Source organism: Trachemys scripta, chromosome 7 (genome assembly GCF_013100865.1).
Source record: "Trachemys scripta elegans isolate TJP31775 chromosome 7, CAS_Tse_1.0, whole genome shotgun sequence".
NCBI classification, from domain to species: Eukaryota; Metazoa; Chordata; order Testudines; family Emydidae; genus Trachemys; species Trachemys scripta.
The window spans coordinates 69,671,942-69,690,400 of NC_048304.1; the positions used below are offsets into that span (position 1 = coordinate 69,671,942).

The 18,459-nt window shown below is 45.2% G+C and overlaps 1 protein-coding gene across 3 annotated transcripts in view; it reads left to right on the forward strand.

Annotated features, from left to right (window-relative positions):
• The first annotated feature begins 1,567 nt into the window (after window positions 1–1,567).
• Window positions 1,568–18,459, forward strand: part of TSPAN14 (tetraspanin 14) — an 86,583-nt gene continuing 69,691 nt past the window's right edge. The window contains exons 1-2 of one of the 3 annotated variants that reach the window (XM_034776048.1): window positions 1,568–1,910; window positions 1,992–2,127. The gene's annotated coding sequence lies outside the window, so the exon portion shown is untranslated. Of the gene's footprint in view, window positions 2,128–18,459 lie in introns of all 3 variants that reach the window. The other 2 variants (XM_034776046.1, XM_034776047.1) reach the window with 2 other exon arrangements.

The window sequence follows — 18,459 nt, forward strand, 5'->3', positions numbered from 1 at the left end:
AAGGGGGACCGGCAGCTTTTTTTTTGCCCTCCCCCCCCCCAGTGTCCCAATATTTTCTTCATCTCATCTGGTCACCCTACTTGGGAGTGGAGGTTGTTCGTAACTCTGAACCAAACGTTATGGGTGTTCTTTCAAAAATTTACAACTGAACATTGACTTAATACAGCTTTGAAAATATACTATGCAGAAGAAAAATGCTGTTTTTAACCATCTTAATTTAAATGGAACAAGCACAGAAACAGTATTTCTTACTTTGTCAAATCTATTTTTATTTCCCTTTATTTTTTTAGTAGTTTACGTTTAACACAGCACTGTGCTTGCTTTTTATTTATTTATTTATTTATTTTTGGGAATCTTTGCTGTTGCCCAATGGTGTACTTTGCTTCCAAATGAGGAGTGTGATTGACGGGTCAGTTAGTAACTCTGGTGGTTTCTCATAACTCTGAGGTTCCACTGTACAATGGCACAGTTGAACATGACCCCCCCCCCCAAGAAGGTTAGGGAATGGAATGACATTCTGGCACTTCACTTGGCAAAACCACTCACTCAAAGTTGGCCTTGCTGCCCATCCCCATCACTGAAGAGGAGGCAGCTGGGCCAAATGTGAGCGAGTGGCATTGCAACTTGAAACATGGGGTTGTAGCGTCACTCAGGTTTGGCCCAGCCTCATGGTGCAGGGGAGGCTGGGCCAAACCCGGGTTGAGCTTTGACTCCACGTGCAAGATTGTGATGCCACTCATCACTCAAATTTGGCTGGTATTGTGACTGGGTGGGTCAGGTGATGGGAGCAGCTGCCCTTAGGCTGGGATGGGGCAGAACACTGAAGTAGGGATGAGTGACTAACAAATTTCCCGTGGCAATGGGTGAGGGGCTAGGGGCTAGGTGTTGGTGGGCGGGGGTGAGGGAGTGGAGGATGTTGATGGGCTGTGGGGAAAATGGGGATATTTAGGGCAAGCAAAATGTTAGATTTCAGAACTGGGAAGGGGGCCCCTAATCTATTCTTGCAGCAGGGCTCTCTAAGGCATGATCACACTATTGTTGTCACCTAGTCACAGGACTCCAGGAACTGGGGGGTTGAAGGCAAACAGCAAATAGTGAAAGACTTGTGATTAAAATGAGGATTGTAGCAATGCTGTGTATGATACTTTAAAAACTGATTTAAAATCAATCTAAAACAAGGGATAGAGGGGGGCAGGTCTGGAACTAGGCTAATTATAACCTCTCAGGAAGGCTGTGTGCTTTAATTAATCTCCTGGAGTGTATGAAGTTCAGCTGAGCCACCGTCAGGCTGATGAGTGTTACAAGTATTATAAATAGTGGGTGTGGAGGGGGAGGAATCATATTAAACTGAATAAAAAATTAACTGGTGGGAGTGTCTAAAAATGCACGTGACTGGAATTACTGGGTGTTTCTCTTAGCTAAATTTAGGCGAGTATATGAACTTTCCCCCTGCAAACCATTAGAGAGATGGGTAAAAAAAAAAAAAAAAGGAGCTATATTATGTCATAAGGAACTAGCTAATGTGCATGGAGAGGTCAGGGTAGAATTGTGTCCAGGAGGAGAGGCAAACACTCCCTGGAAGTTCTCCTTTGTGTAAAATGATCCTGCCTGTGTGTGCGTCCTGTTGCGAAAGAGAGGCGTGGCCTGATAGACATGATTAGTACATTTCCTGTGCTGCCAAGAAGGAGTACAGCAGCTGCACACCACTGGAGAGCTTGGCAGGGAAATCCGCTCTGCAGAATCGGGTGTCATTATTTACTGAGCGCGGGGGAGTTTCTTTTCACGTGGGATCCGCTTTCATAGACTAACCAAGGCAGGAACCAACCGAGGAACGCCTGTGTTTTTGGCAGCCTCTTGCCTTTCACCCAAGTTGGTGAAACTTACTGAGCAGACTCCAGGGCTGCTCCTGGGTGAGTCTCGTTTCCTGTGCTGATCTCGGCGGTGCACAGATCCTCCTTGTGTGCTGCCGTCATTGTGTCACTCTATCTTAGGTGCTGTTGTTTCCCGGTCTTCGGCTCTTTATAATCGTTCTCATCAGCTAATTTCTCCCTGGGCTTCTTCTAAGAGCGATTCTCGTTCGTGGGCAGGGGCAGCCCCATTGTTAACGCTGCACCCAGCCTTCTGTTTGTAAGTATTTCCTTTCTCTCTCTCTTGGGGATTTAGACAATGAATGAGAATGTTCTCTCTCGTTAGTCTGCCGAGCCTGTCGGGACTCGGTCCTATTGGGTTCCGGGAAGTGGGCGGGCACTCACGCGGTTCATGTACATTAGCCCCAAGTTTTGTAATTGATCATGTTCGCCGGGGTGGGTTCGAAAAGCCTACGTGGGATTTATTTGCAGAGTGAGAGACTGTGCGTGAGTCTGTCTTAGTTCCCACCACCACGTAAATAGGAGAGAGAAAAGATCTGCTTAAAACTTCTAAAATGCTGAGCAGATCGAATCTTCCGGAGGCTCAAGAGAAAAGAAGCTCCAGAAGGCAACCTTGAGAGGCTTCTCTGGGAGTTAAAGTTGTAGCAGGGCTTGACTATGGTGGTTGAGATGCAATTCGTTCCACATGGGAGAAAGTTTCCTGTAACCCTAGTGTTGCTATTTAAGAAACAGGTCTGCCTGTACTGTGCAATGCCCTTTAAACCATCCACTTTGAATTCTACAAGTCACTCAATATTGATTTACTGGGCTGATGGGGATGTTCTCACAACAATTTCTTTTAGTGTCTCTCCCCTCTCCCTTCTACACACACAGTTTTCTCAAAGCTCATAACCATGCAATTAAAGGGCATTGGTATATTGTATTATCTAATGGTTTCAATTACAACCTTCCCTGATGAGTGAAACTCTGATCTTGCAACAGACTCCTGAGCCTGTGATGGAGCTCCATGGAAATCACCAGGGCCTATTTTGGCTTCTGTTAACAGTATTTAAAATGTGACAGGGTTTCCTATATCGCCCAGCTGTAATGTTAGATCTCATATTGGTAACCAGGATCCAACTGAGCCAGTACTTGAATGAGGAAGATAAGGTGCTGCAGGAAGTGGTGGCATCAATACACAGGTGGCACTCTTCCCTCTGGTTCAATTACAAAATACTGCCAACATGGGTTTGGATGGGCTATCTTCCAGATGAATCAGAAAGTGGAGGTCCTGTCCACTTGAGGCCATTAAAAGGGCACCTTGAAGTAGTAGAATTAACATGTGCAGGTCCAATTGCAGTTTAATCAATTCCATTCTAACTAGCCCCTCCCCCTGCAGTTTCAACTGAATATGCTGTTACAGAGCACTGTTTAATAGTTGCTTTGTTCCACCCAGAGAGGTGGGTTGAGTAATACTCCTTCTTTAGGCCTTGCTTACATGGGAAAGGTTCTTTTGGTATAACCAAAGGGTGTAAATGTAAACCTCTGTAGTTATGTTGTTATAACCTCTCTCCCCCATTATAGTATGAGTGCCCCTCCCCCCCCTTTTTTTAAAGTCTTCATTAAGGAAAGGGTTTAAGCTAAGCTCAGTAAAGTAACTCATACCACAAGTGCCCACACAGGAGCTATTCTAGTGTAACTACAGAATTGGTGTAACTGGTAAAACTTTCCTATGTAGACAAGGTACTGGAACTTTACTATCTTCAAAGTGCTGTGTGAACATTAAGGCCTCAATTCAACACATGCCTAACTTAAGATTAAAGTTAGGCACATATTTAAGCACCTTGTTGATTAAATTGATTCCATTTGGAATCCTTCATGATGCTTATTTATTATTTGTATTACTATAGCACAGGGGTGGGCAAACTATGGTCCAGGGGCCTTATCCGGCCCTTCAGACATTTTAATCTGGCTCTCGAGATCCTGCCAGGGAGCAGGGTGCGGGGCTTTGCCTGATCCGGTGCCCCAGCCAGGGAGCGGGGTTGGGAGCTTGCCCCGCTCCACACGTGTGGTGGCTCCTGGAAGCAGCAGCATGTCCGTCTTCCGGCTCTTACGTGTAGGGGCAGCCAGGGGGCTCTGCATGCTGCCCCCACCCCAAGCGCTGCTCCCATTGGTCGGGAACCATGGCCAATGGGAGCTGCACGGATGGCTCCTGCGGACAGGGCAGCGCGCAGAGCTGCCTGGCCACACCTCCATGTAGGAGACGGGGCCATGCTGATGCTTGAAGTAAGCACCACCCCCAGCTGGCGCCCTCCCCTTCCCCCTCCCCCAAAAACCCGAAACCTGTTTCGTGAGCATTCATGCCCCCCTCCCCTACTATTTCCATACTTGGCTGTGGTCCTCGGGTTAAAAAGTTTGCCCACCCCTGCTATAGCACCTAGGAGCCTCAGTCATGAACCAGGACCCCACTGTGCTAGGTGTTGTACAGAAACAACAAAAAGGGCTGTCCCTGTTGAAAAGAAGAAAAAATACTGTAAATAAGAGCTTACACTCGATGGCGGGGGTGGGTAGGAGGGAGGGGATGGACAATCAGGCCTTAGTCTCTCATGGGAGGGGGAAAAAATGATTCAGCACTGTAACATCTAGGCACTCTGCAACTCTTGTTTAAGTGATTAAAACTGGCAGTGTCTTAAAGCGATGAATATCTAAGAAAAATGATGAAAGCAAAGAGTGTTTCTTGGAGATACAAAAGTCACTCTTAGCCTCAGGCTGCATCTCTAGATAAATGCCTATCAGCACCAACCACTTGTGAATCCCCAGGCCAGGTCCAGTGTTGATAGCGTTATAGTTACTAGTTCTAAGTAGCTAAGCGTACATGGCTAGCTTCAAGTGCTTGTGCATGGATGAGTGTGTGATACTGGAGTTCTGTGTGGGGGAATTGTGGGAAAGCATGGGCTAGGAATTGTAATCCATTCTGGGCCTCCTAATTGGGATAAAATCTGGCTGGGCTTGTGGGGGAGGAAGAGTGCTGCTGTTTTGTATTTTAACTGCTCTCTGTTGTCTTTAAAAACGCATATCAAGGGCCCTCTCTGCCTCGGATTAGCATTTTGTGATGTGGGGTTATTAACTCTGAAGAGAGTCTGTGGGGCATGGTTTGGCACTCTAGTAATGGTATTAAAAGAAGGCTGGTTATATTAATCTTGAGCAAACTATGCTGAAAACAACAGCAATGCTTTCCTAAGAAAATAGGAACACAACTTGTTTTTATTGAAACAGCTTTTTTTAAAATAAAATAACAGAACGGGTGTTTTTAAAAATCTGGAAACAAATGTTTATAGCACCATTGTTGTGGTGGGTCAGAGAGTAGTTTGAAGTACATTGTAAGTTTTCATTTTTTAAAAAATAAGCCTGGCAATTTCCTGGGGGGTAGACATTGTATTATCTCTCCTTACAGAGGAGAAGGTGGTGGAAGCTCCTGGTGCCTGAGTGCCATGCTCAAGATCCTACAGCCAGTCGGTGGTGGTGGTGATGTGAATAGAATCCAGAGGCCTGATTCTTGGTTACTCCCTGCTAGGGTTGCCAATCTGCTGGAGTCTCCAGGATTTAAGATAATCTCTAAAGATCATGTGATGTAATGAAATCTCCAGGAATACATCCAACCAAAATTAGCAACCCTATTCCCTACCTTTGTTTGAGGCAGGAATGAGTGGGGTAAAGCCACCTTTGAGCTCTTCATACACTGGGGCTATGCAGTTGTCTGCCAGGCCCCTAATGAAAGTCAGAGCAAACTTGAGACTGCTCTGATTTGTGCTCTGCTTCCCATGGCCCCTGAAAAACCCAGAATAACTCCCCAATCTGCCCTAAACTGGGGGATGTGAACAAGGCCAATGTATAGCCCATAAATCAGTACTGTCAAAGGGTCCATTTGTGTAGGAGGTGACCACCCTCAGGCATCTTTCTGCAGCCAGAGAAGCATAATACTAGACTAGATGTCAATTTAGAGCACCTTCTCTGGGGCTGAAGATTACAATTTGCTGTGTTTTAATGTAAGTCTATGGGTACTTGTGCTATTTAACTTCCTGCATCCCACTTGCAGTGGATGAGCAGTTTGGGAGCTACTCTTTTTAAGCAGTACTCACTATGTTGTGATATTGATGTGCCCTTCCTTTAAGGGTGGTTAAATGTGGTCCATGGAGCCTTGAAATGTGAACAGTAGCCATCCTTTCCCAGCAACCGCAGGGTAAAGATGACAAAGATTTTATTGCTTGGAGCCTTGACCACAGCAAACCTTCCCTATTCATCTATCAAGTTTTGCCTGAGCAGCCTCAGGTGTTGCAAAGTTTGAGCACTGTTAGTTAGAACAGGTTGAGTTTGTGTCTGGTTCTGTGTTGTCTGTTTTTTCTCTTCAATGTGAACTCTGCAGGGTTTGAATGTTGATCTCTGTTACAGTTCAGTAACAAAGCAGAGGATCTTCTGCCACCAAACTGCAGTTGGCTGGGGGCAGATCAAAATGTGTGGTTTGTCTGAAACTGAGCTTTTTTTGTTCAAGTTTGCATTACAGAGCCAAGAGTGTGCCTACCCACTAGCTTATTTTCATGCCATGCTTCTGTGCACGGTAGGCTTTCTGGGCCAATACTTCTCAAAATAAGGAGACTATGGTACTGTGCTTTCTGCTGGTATAAATGATGTGTTTTTAAGAGTACTTAACAGTGTATAATTCATGGATGCTGTGTTTACCTCTTTGGGACAAGTTGTTTCTGCGGAACCACCTTGTTTTAAAAGAACAAAACCAAGCTTGGTTTCCACTTTAGAGTGAGTTGTATATATTCTTTATCTATTGCTTCAGTTTTTATTATGAGGGGACACCTATTGGCCCTCTCACCTTCCAATCAGAACAAACAGAAATATGCATGTGTGTTTTGCTGTCTCAGCCAATAAAGGTAGAACAAGAGACCTCCCTTGGAAAGCATCTGCCTCCTTCAGTGCAGGCTCAATATTCTTCCACATCCTTGTTTGCTATTGCCACTTCCAAAACAGGACTGTTGGCAGATACAGACAGCCTACTAGGGACCATTCCAGGTTTCGTAAGCCTACCTGGGCACACTGAGTAGTGCTGGATTTCAACAACTGGGGATAGCTGTGCTGTATGGGCAGGAGGCCAAGGGATGACTGCTCCTCTCCTGCTTTGTATCAGCTGCTCCTGCTGAGGATGAGTCAAAGGAAGGGAGTGTAGCAACATGTGAGCTCTTCAGGTCATGTGATCTGCACAAAGTGAGGATTTATCCATCTCGAAGCTGGAAGTTCTCATCATAGGGAGCTTCAGCAGATGAGACTATTTTCTAGGAGTTTCAGTTATCAGTGTATTTATTACACTCAAACTCTTCTGGCTCTTATCGACCTGACCTTATTTACAGCATCACCGCTCTGAACAAAGCTCCAAGTGGCCGCTCTGTGTAGGGGGAAAACAAGCCTCGTTCTGCTTGATTGACTTGTCGCTTCAGCATTGCACCTGCACCTCAGTGTCTAAATATGCAACATATAGTTGGAAAATGAAATTCAAATATAGCCCCAAGACAAAATGGCTCCACAACCTGTGCTTCCAGCAGGTTGTGGAAGCAAAGCAAACTCCCTGTGTTTCCTGTGCAGTTGGAAGGCCCATGTAGAACCCAGCTAACAAGTGGGTCTGACAGTCTTTTTGTTTTGATCTCCTGCCCCCAGCCCTCCTTCTCTCTATCTTCCTCTTTCAGAAGCAAATAAGTGCTCTCTGCTGGGAATGAATTCTAAAAACTGTGAATTCTCATGCTTCTAAAAACTGAATTCCCCCTTCTGATCAGCCTCTCCACAACCAAACATTGTTTTTGCTTGGAGAACAGCTTCTGTCCATCCTCATCCTTGGAGTGTCAAGGGCTGGAGTCTCTGGCAAAGCAGTGACTATTAGGGTCGTCCTTCACTCCATACATATTATTATTTGACTAAATGTCTCTATCTTGCCTGTCTGGTTTTGTGACTGAGAATATAAGTGAATAATGGTAAAAATCTCTTTGGTAAGGGCCTGATCCAAAGACCGTTAAAGTTGGTTGGCAGTTTTCCTTCAACAGTCATGGGCTTTGTCTCAGGCCCTAGTTGAGTCTGTAATTAAAAAGTGGCTTGATGGTGGACTGAATAGGGATTGGTACCATAGTTGTCCTTTTAGTAGTACATATAGGGTTGCCAACTTTCCAATTTGTTAAAACCGGACACTAGAGGCCCCAGGGTGGAGGGGTGTGTGTCAATCCCAAAGCAAGGAGCCATGGGCAGTTGTGACATGGCTGGGGTGAGGAGCTGGGGGCAATCTGGGTGAGGGAGGGTCTGTTTCTAGAGCTGGGGTCTCAGGAGGTTGAGAAGGCGGTACCTACCTCCTCTGCAGGAGCCAGTTCCTGAGCTTCTCTCCAGTCCATCACTGAACTCCTCCAGCAGTAGCTGGTCTTCCTGCCTGCCTGTGGTAACCAGACTTTTGATGTCCGGTCAGCAGTACTGACTGGACACTGCCCAGGTCCCCTTTGGACCAGATTTCTGGCCGAAAACTGGACAACCCTAAATTCACGACTTTTCGAAAGTGCAAGTTTTCTGTGCCAGATTTAAAAACAAACAAACAAAAAACCACTGCCCTCTAAACCCCCATCTAGTATTTAGGAAAAACAGGATATTAAATATTTAAAGTAGCTTCTAAAGCAGTAGGAAGTAGAATGGAGCACTACAGCTCTTTCTGTTGGGACAGATGGCAGCTGAATGCTGTGAATTATAGGAGTGGCACAATGATTTTTAATTTTTTTGGTCTGCTGTTTTGAGGCATAAAAATAATTCTAAAAGCCACAGCCTGACACCAGAAGCACCGGGGAGAGAAACTGGGAAATGGCGTCACTTTGCCCAGGTGCTGAACTTTGGTCTCTTGTGTGACAGTGTGTGTTTGCTCCTTGCCAAGGCATGTAGCTGATCTTTACATAGACACCATAATGATACTTACAGCAAGCGAATGGAAAAACGATAGCGTAGAGTGGAAGTAGGATTACTGGAGGAACTGGCTAATTTGGAGCTACCACTTGGAAGTCTCATCTCAAGAGTACTGTTAACGTATAATGTTTATCAGTGAAATGCAGCTAGCTCTTGGAGGTCCCAGTTAGATGCTGTCCTCTGCCCATAGGGTACTGCTCAACAACGAGGGAAAGGGACACTTGGGACTTGGGGTGGTGGAAAAAGGAGTCCTTGTTTTACCCCCAAAAAAAAAGTCAGGACTTCAATTTTTAAGATCTCCTCTGATAGAAATGCTCTGCCTTTCATGCTTTCACAACTGGGCTGTACTTCCTTTGTCACCAGATATATCACCAGCCTGTCAGAACAGTAGTTTCAGCTGTCACTTCTCACTTTAAGGATGTTTGAAAAAAGAATTACCTCTCTGTTACAGGTACTGATTAGAACGTCTTTATGTTGTAATTCATCCTTTGTGCCCTTCAAATGATTACAAATACAGGAGCGTCCCTTTCTCACAAAGGGTGACCAACATATAAGGCAAAGTCTGCATTTAAAGGAGCTCAGACATTCTTATTAACATTGCTTTGCTGCCTTCATCAGTATGAGCTAGGCGGCTGTTTCTTGGCATACGTCACAAGAGGTGGAAAGCTTGTCTTGATTCCCGGAGGAGGATAGGGAGTCCTAGTGAAACAATTGACAAAGTTTCTCATGACCCCATCCCTGCCCTTTGTGTGTGTTTGGGGGAGTGGGAGAAAAGCGAGACTGTCTGCCAGCTGCATCCGACTACAGCAGTTTGTTTTTTGTCTTGCAGTGATGGGCCCTGAATAAACCTGGTCACCACACACATCTCCTCAAACTTGGGTGTCTTTCACAGTGCAAACTAGCTCACTTTATCTTGCAGTTGGGGACATCCTTCATGACAAGCCAAAATTTTGCCCTTAGCTCAGCTGCATAAATTGTTGAGAGGCTGAGAATGTGCCTTTTGGTCACTCTTTCTCATAGTCTCCACTGCTTTGTGTTTCACAGCTCTCCTTGTTAGTTCTCTTTCAAAAGTCTCTCAAGCCCATTTCTTTATCAGAAAGGCTCAGTTGGTAGGCAGATTAATTACCATATAGAGTTGTTGAGCTGTCTTAATGGCTACAAAGAGCCATTTTCTTTGTGATCCATGTGCTTGACTCTCATGAACTTCATGTAAAACAAAGTCCTCTCTGGGTGCGTTTTCAGGGCAACTCGGGACAAATATTCCTTTGCAACCAGCTCTGAATTTTTGAATGTGCCAGAAACCTGATATGATTTGCCTAAACAGAAGGTGCATCCTGTGGTGATGGGGTGTGGCTTTATTATTATAAAAGTTCCTCTTACATGGGAGAACAGTGATCCTTGTCTTAAAAAGACAAAAATAAAATCAAACTCTTCCAGTGATTCGGCCCCACATGTCTCAGTAATACGGACATTATCTAGGCTGATTATACTAAACAAATCACAAATGTAGCTGGCATTGCACAGAAAAATGCATCTGTTTCTTATCACAGGATAGAAAAGTTCTTCCAATATCCGCTTTCTTAAACTTCGAAATTAACAGTATCCTTTTAACTTATTACAATAGTAGGTTAAAAAACTTCAAACTGAGAAGCACAATTCTTGGCCTGCCAAGGGCACAGTGTGTGACACAGACCCAAAATGAGAGACGTTTAAATAAATTAAACAAAATTACCAGACTTCAATGCTGCAGGATTCATTCCTTCTGTGCAAATAACTGTATTGAAAGTTGCATGTAAATAACTTTAAATAGTAAAAGGCAAGAGGATGCCAGTTAGCGTGGCATGTAGGTAACTTGGAGACTAAAATGGGTGGCGTCCATTGAGAAGGGCAGTGAGGTATGGTTAAGTGTCGGGCTTTTTAAAATTGGTGTTACTTTAAAATTGGCAAAAAAAAAAACTGTTCACTTCCTGTCTTGACTCCTTTAAAATATGACTTATTATAGTAAATATTTTAGTTGAATTGTACAATAAGCTAAGAATCCCATCTCCTTCTTCCTGAAACTGACAGACAATCGGAAAAACGGCTCCCTTAACTGCCAAGTGCACATGGCTTTCTTGTTTATGGTCTTAATCTTCCTGCTTTTTTGTGCAGAAAGTTCAGTATCTGAATAAATGTGATTCAGTGCAATATAAAGATGCCTGCCTTTCAATGATTTACCAACATCCCTCTTATTTAACAGCCAGAAGGGTGTGGTTTTTAACTTAGCATCAGATAGTTCAGGCTGCCTTTTTACATAAGAACCTTGAGTTTTCTGAGAGTTGTCAGTGCTCAAAAGTACAAATAAAAAGTCACGTACAGCATGGCCAGGCACTGTCCTTTGGCCACACAGCTCAGTGAGTGCAACTCTGGACAAATCACAATTGTTCTTCCAGGCCTGAGGATAGAGGGTATCACAGACTTTAAATGAAGATATGCTTGTGCAAATCTGGCATACATGAGAACAGAACTGGTGCCTGATATTTGCCTTGTTTTGCACCTACTCTGGACTTTAAACTCGCTTCTTCTGCATTCCTCTGAGATGTGCCGCTATCTTGGACAGCCTCTGTTTTCAGTCGTACTTTCTATTAAGAGTATTGCCCACTCCAAACATGGAAGAATCATGAGTAACTTAAAAATAACAAGACTTAAAAATATTTTGGGATGGCTTTTATTTGCCTTTTGGCTTCTGATCCTTTCTGGCTCATGGCTTTCAAGATTTTCTCCACAGCTACAAATTCTATAATTTTTTTCTTTAAACGGAAACTGAGACCCTTTGCTTAAAGCCCCAGTTCCTGTCAAATATCGTGTGACTTGCAATTAAAATACGCCACAGAGAATGTATTGGAAGATTCGTCCAGAGGGAAGGAAAAGGGATCTCCATTGGATATGCCTGAGGATGGATGCTCAGCCCAATCCTTGAGGACATCAAACAGATCTAGAGAAGAGGCTAGACCAGTGATGAGCTCCCAAAATCCTAAGAACCGGTTACCTACCAGGTCCACTCGCTCCGGGATTTCGGTGTCAGGTCCTTTCACCCGAAGCGAGTGAAGGACCTGCCGCTGAAGTGCTACCAAAGACCCGGTAGGGAACCGTGCGGTGAGTACAAGCCCCGTGTACCTGTCTCCTCTTCTCATCTCCCCCCCCCCCCCTTTGACCCCCACCCCCCGTCCTGACCCTGACTGCCCCCCTCAGAACTGGCAAATTTCTCCTCTTTTATTTTCCCCCCTCCCCCTTCTGCCACCGGGGTAGCAGCAGTAGCCCTGGGCTCTGGGGGCTACTTAAAGGGCCAGGGCTCCCCTGCTTCTACCATCCCAGTCCTTTAAATAGCCACCGGAGCCCTGGGGAAGCAGCGGGGCTCTGGCGGCTATTTAAAGAGCCGGGGCGGTAGAAGCAGCGGGAGCCCTGGACTTTTTAAATAGGCCCCCACAGCCCTACCCCAGGGCTCCAGCAGCAGGGCTCTGGTGGCAATTGAAAGGGCCTGGGGCTCCAGCCCCTGCTGGGAGCCCCAGACCCCTTAAATTGCCCCCTGGGGAAGCTGGGCCACCCCGGTACGGCGCACCGGCTCTTGCTGGTACGCCAAACTGGGGTGTACCGGCTTCCTCTGCCTGACCCCATCCACCACCACCCCGATAGACTCCCAGAACTCCCACCCTACTCAACCCTCCCGGCCCCTGACCACCCCCCCCCCAGAACCTCCGTCCCCTCCAACCACTCCCTGCCTTATCCAACCCCTCCTCCCAGCCCCGCCCGGCCTCCTTACCATGCTGCTCAGGGCAGCATGTAAGGATGCCGGGTTATGCCGTGTGGCCTGCTGGAGCTTGCAGTCCCCTCCCCCCACCCTTACCTTCCCACTCAAAGCGGCAGGAGCTGAGCTGCCCAGAGCGTTGGCACCGGCGGCTCAGCATGCTGCGGCTCTGTGGGGGCGGGAGAAGCGGGGAAGGGGCCGGGGGAGCCTCGGTCTCTCCAGCTGGGAGCTCAGGCAGGGGACAGGACGGTTCTGCGGGCCAGATGTGGCCTGCAGACTGGAGTGTTTGTCCACCCGCCTGCCCCTTTAACAGCTGGTTCTACACCAGCTTCTAAATTTTAACAACCGGTTCTTGTGAACCGGTGGGAACTGGCTCCAGCTCACCACTGGGCTAGACCAGTGGTTCCCAAACTGGGGTTTATGAAATGTTACAGGGGGTTCTCAGGGGAGGGGGGAAAATTCCCTAATGGCGGATAGAGCTGTCCCTAGGGACCCCGGACCGCACAGGGCCAGCAGCCTGGAGCCCCTGGACTTCCAGGAGCTAAGCAGATCAAAGCAAGCATATCTATCATACTGAGGAGATTTAAACTTCAAGACTCTTTTTTTTATAAGAAATGGAACGGGAGGTGGATATTTTTTGCTGTTTTTAAAATTAAATAGGCAGGTAGTATTGTTTTTAAAATTATTATGAAGAACAAGTTTAAGCTTTGTTGTAACGTGCGTTGTTTGCCTGGACTACTCAAGACCTGAATGCATATGTAGGAGGAACTCTTTGAGTTGGCTTCTTAAATACCTTCATGCTGTTTCAAATCTGATAATCCTTGATGAAACATAGGAACCTTGTTTTATAACAGGCTTATTCAAAGTGATACAAGCTACGGAAGTGAGATCTAGGAAGGGTGTTGCTGTTTTCATAATGTAATAAAAATAATGTAATTATAAATTATAATGTGTAATAAGCATGTCATAAAAACAAACTTTATATTTCCAAGATCACTGCTTTTATAATGTATACTCAGGTAAAGGAGAAAATCCCTGGAAATATTCATTTTTAGGAGGGGTTTGCGAGACTTGACATTTTAGTGAAAGGGTTCACAGGTTGTTAAAGTTTGGTAACCACTGGGCTAGACCATCCCTGCAGTGGGGACTCATTGTTAAAGCGTGGACAATACATTCTGCAGGTGACAAAAGAACAGCAGGACTCTGTGCAGTCTCTTTGGAGTGAAGACAATACATGTCGTTTAAAGGTTGGATGGGATTTTGAAGACTTCAGGCAAGGATCCATACACATTGACACTTCAGGGATCTTGTAAGAGAGTTTGAAGGAGGGGGAAGTACAGGTGATCTTAAAGTTTCTTCCTGTTCCAAGAGCAAGAGAAGATAGGCAACAGAAGATATTGGAGTTAAGCATTGTAGAGTACAGGGTTTCTGTTTTGTGGAACATGGGACCACCTTCTATCTGGAGAGGAAGTTGTATGTTTTGGACTATGTGGGTTTGAAAGGTGTAGCTTTCACTTGTCGGATGCCAAGTAACCTTTTGTTTTAAAAATATTTTGTTTCAAGAAAGAAGAAATGCTAGGCCAGCTCTTCCTAGCTATTGCCAACTCAAGGTTGTGGTTTCCACTACTTAATCATGGGGGTTCTTTTACTTACCTTAGGGGACACCAGGATCAAGACCAAGCAAAATAATCACAATTAGTAACCATGGCTATTTTATTAAAGAAAGGAAAAGGAAACATTAAAAACACATGAGACAATGGTTACTTTGGTTTTTGTTTATGAAGAGGTGTGCACTCTCAAGGGTGTAACCTGTTAAAAGCTCTCCATAGACACACATACAGAAGAAATAGTAACCAAAGTATATTGTTTCCTAAAATTGTGAATCCATTCTTTAATATATCCTTAGATATCTAGGAATATTTATGTGGGCAACAGTACTTTATTTCAGGGTAGATGGACCTGTTTGGTTATTAATGTATAACCACTCAGTTTACAGTTGGCAAAGTAATAGGGTGACCATATTTCTGTATGCTGAATATGGGACACCTGGTAAAATTGATCAAATTCAAGCGAGTTCAATGGCAATCAATCAGAACTATGCAGTAGTGTCCCCCACCCCAACGTGCTATAACAACTCCAGGGCCCAGCGGGGGAAGGAGGGCTTCGGGGGTCTGAGCTGGGGAGTGGGGCCTCGGGCATAGGTGTAGTATGATTTCTATTTTGGGGGTAGGGGGCAGCGGGGCTCAAGCCAGTTCCATATGGCAGGTCCACAGAGGGAGTGCCCCCTCCACCCCCTGATTCACCTCAGCAGGCCACTCAGCCTGTCTTGGTTGTGGCGGGGCGGGGGGGGGGGGCATTAGCTCAAAAAGTTTGAAAACAGCTCAGGGCGCAGAAAGAGCAGTAGCTATGGGCTGTGTGCAGGCAGGGGGGTAGCTCAGGGTGCAGGGTAGGAGGTAGCTAGGGGCTGTGTGTTAGGAGGGCTCCCCTACGGTCCCTGCTCTCTGAGGGCTCTGCCAGCCATGGGGCCAGTCCCCCCACCCCTGCAGCTCTTACCAGCTATGTGGGGGGGAAAAAAGGGGGCTGAGAGCTGAGGAGTAGCTTTAACCTGCTGCCCTAGCAGGAGAGGAGGGAACACCACAGATGCCTGCTCTATGGCACCAGCTTTGCACTGTCCGGCTCCAGCTTCCCGCCTCCAAACTGGCCAGGGGGTGTGGAGCTGCCCCCTGGGCTGCCTTGCACTTCCACTGTACTTCAGGGGGCAATATCTCTGCCCCCCAACTCTGCTCAGGGGGCTTCTCCCCATGGGGAGCACCAGGGATCTGGGATCCAGCCCTGCTGCTCCCAGCTTCAGCCCAGGGCTGGGGGGAGTACACTGGGGATCAGGGCTTCAGCCCTGCAGCTCCTGCCTTCAGCCCCTCAGAGGTTGCCAGGACTTGGGCATTCGGCCCCACAGCTCCTGGCTTCAGCTGGGGAAGGAGGATGGTGTCGGAGATCGGGACTTTAGCCCCACATCTCCCAGCTTCAGCCCCACAGAGGGTGCCAGGGATTGGGTTTTCATCCCTGTGCAGAGCACTGGGGCTGAAGCTCTGGGTTTCAGCATAGGGGCCTAGTATCATAGAATATTAGGGTTGGAAGGGACCTCAGGACCCCCTGCTCAAAGCAGGACTAATCTCCAGACCAATTTTTACCCCAGTTCCCTAAATGGGCCCCCTCAAGGATTGAACTCACATCCCTGGGTTTAGCAGGCCAATGCTCAAACCAATGAGCTATTCCTCCCCCATAGTGCCCCCCAAAAGGGCTTGCGGACCCCCCTTGAGAATCCCTGCTTTAGGTTTCACATGGGGAGGGGTGACATACATCCCTACCCACAAGTCTGCCTCTTCTACCTGACGTCGCCTCTTTCCGCCTCTCCACCTGTCCTGAGGCTACCAGGTGCTCTCACAGACTAGTCCCCACCTGCCCGCACTCACTCGCCAGCCGCAAACAAGATGCAACTGGGGCTGCGCTGACCGACCAGCGGGGGAGCGGAAAATACGGGACAATTTGCCTGTGTGGCTTTTTTGTTTGTTTGTTTCCTTTTTTTTTTAAAGGAGGGACACCTGCAAGAGGGCTTAAATACGGTACTGTCCTGTTAAAAACGGGACGGCTGGACACATTACAAAGTAAGCAATCTTAACATCAACCAAAGAGAATACTTAAATCAGTTGCTTAGAAGCCATTTAAGGAACTGTCTTGGGACAGGCAAATTAACCAGTATTAGGAATCATAAATCCAATTCAATTCCATTATTCCTGTGCTTGCTTACTTTTCCACGAATACATTACCCAACCGCCTGGTGATTAACAGGAGTAACTGTCTTTTTAAAGTTACAACAGAATTTCAAAATTCCAACAGTTATTACAGGAGTTTTAAATCTAATCCATTGGCTGTGTCTTAATTAACTTCCTCTCCCCAATCCATTGTTGAAGTCTTGGGTTGGTTTTATCTTGAGTCTTCTGTTTTTCTTGTCTGTGGCAACTTGCTTGTAGAAATGGACAGGATGCGCTGTGAAGTACTTCCTGTTACTGTGCTTAGACAGCATGTGAGTATTGGATGCTCACTTCAGAGTCCCTTTTTTTTTTTTATACCTTTCTTATTATAATTGAAATTATAGGAAAACACATCTTTCATGCTTGTTTAGATTCAAATTGTTTGCTGTCACTCTGTTTGCTTTGACGCTTTCAGCTCCTGAAAATACAGTCTGTTTAACGAATATGCAACATTTCTTTAATTGCTTCAATTCTTCTTGTGGCAGGAAAGCTTTTTTTTATCCAGTACACTTTCTGACTTTTTTTTATTATTATTAGCGTTTGACAGGAAATTCTGTTTTTTGAGAGATCCAGAGACTCCTGTTCTTCTGCATGAGTGTTTGGTTCTCAAAACAGTCTTTTAAAATTAAATAACTCTAGAAAGCCTTTAGCCTGAGTTGTTTACTCCACATGATAAGAAAATCATCATTTCAAATTTTGTCATCTTGCATTGGGTGAGGATTTGCTCAGGCACCATCAGTAATTAATTAATTCCCCATTAATATAAATCCTCCTTACATTCGTAATTAGCCTAGCACCAAATTATTTTTCTATATTTATACATAAAACATCTTACTAGTCATATAACAATATCAGGCAGTTATGTGAAGGCTTGCATTTAGATACAAAAATACTTTCAAATATACACATTAAAAGAAGCTTATGCAATCTTAAGCATTTGAGAACCAACAAAGGTTTTCTCCTTTAAGTGGAAAAATGAGTTGAATGTAATCAGTGTCTTCTATAGATCACTTACCACCATAAATGTTCTCCAAGTTTAAAGAATGAAAAAGACTTTACTGTGTGTATAGAAGAAAACAATTTCAATAAAGATGTTTCTAGAATATCTTGTTGATGGGTTTAAGCTCAAGTTTTACTGGGTGGGCGGCGCGGGAAGGTGGTGGAGGAGGATTTGTTATAGGCCTGTTTTACCTCTGGGTTTATTGTTCTGATAACACAACGTTGCATTCTTTTCAGTCAGATTTCTTCCAAGTGTTTGTGGTTTGTAGGCTTGATGTTTGCTTAGTCTAGAGAGAGTAAAGTATAAACATTCTGGAATTTCTGATTTTTAGCTTTAAAGTTTTGTAACAATAAGCTAATTATGTATATTGTTATATTTCCAAACATCCTGGCTATAACGTTCTTGTAGCTGCATCTTGATATTTAGCGAAGGTGCAAACAAGTTTGTAACAACTTAAAAAAATTAAGTTAAATTTTATTTTTGCATCAATATTAGATCTTACCCCCACAACTGCCACCAACTTGATAGAAGGGGAACTAAGCTTCTGGTTAGCAAACTAGACATAAAGTAGTCATGAGGGCTTTAAATTAGCATCAGAAGGGGAGGGTGTTAAGAGGATAAACACAGGACATCGACTCAAATATAACTCTGGTAACAAATCAAGAGATGTAAAGAGAATAAATTCTCCAGTTGCCTGTACACCAAAGCTAGAAGTCTGGGTGGTAAATAAGAATTAGAAATATTCATTTATGAAAAGAAACTTGATATGGTTGGTATTCCTGACTTGGTGGGGTGATTCATGTGACTGGAATGTTACAGTAGGGTGACTCTAGTGGAAGACGGAGTGGGCTGAAGAGAAGGTGGGGTGACACTCTATGCTAGGGTTTCAGAGTAACAGCCGTGTTAGTCTGTATCCGCAAAAAGAAGAACAGGAGTACTTGTGGCACCTTAGAGACTAACAAATTTATTAGAGCATAAGCTTTCGTGGACTACAGCCCACTTCTTCGGATGCATCCGAAGAAGTGGGCT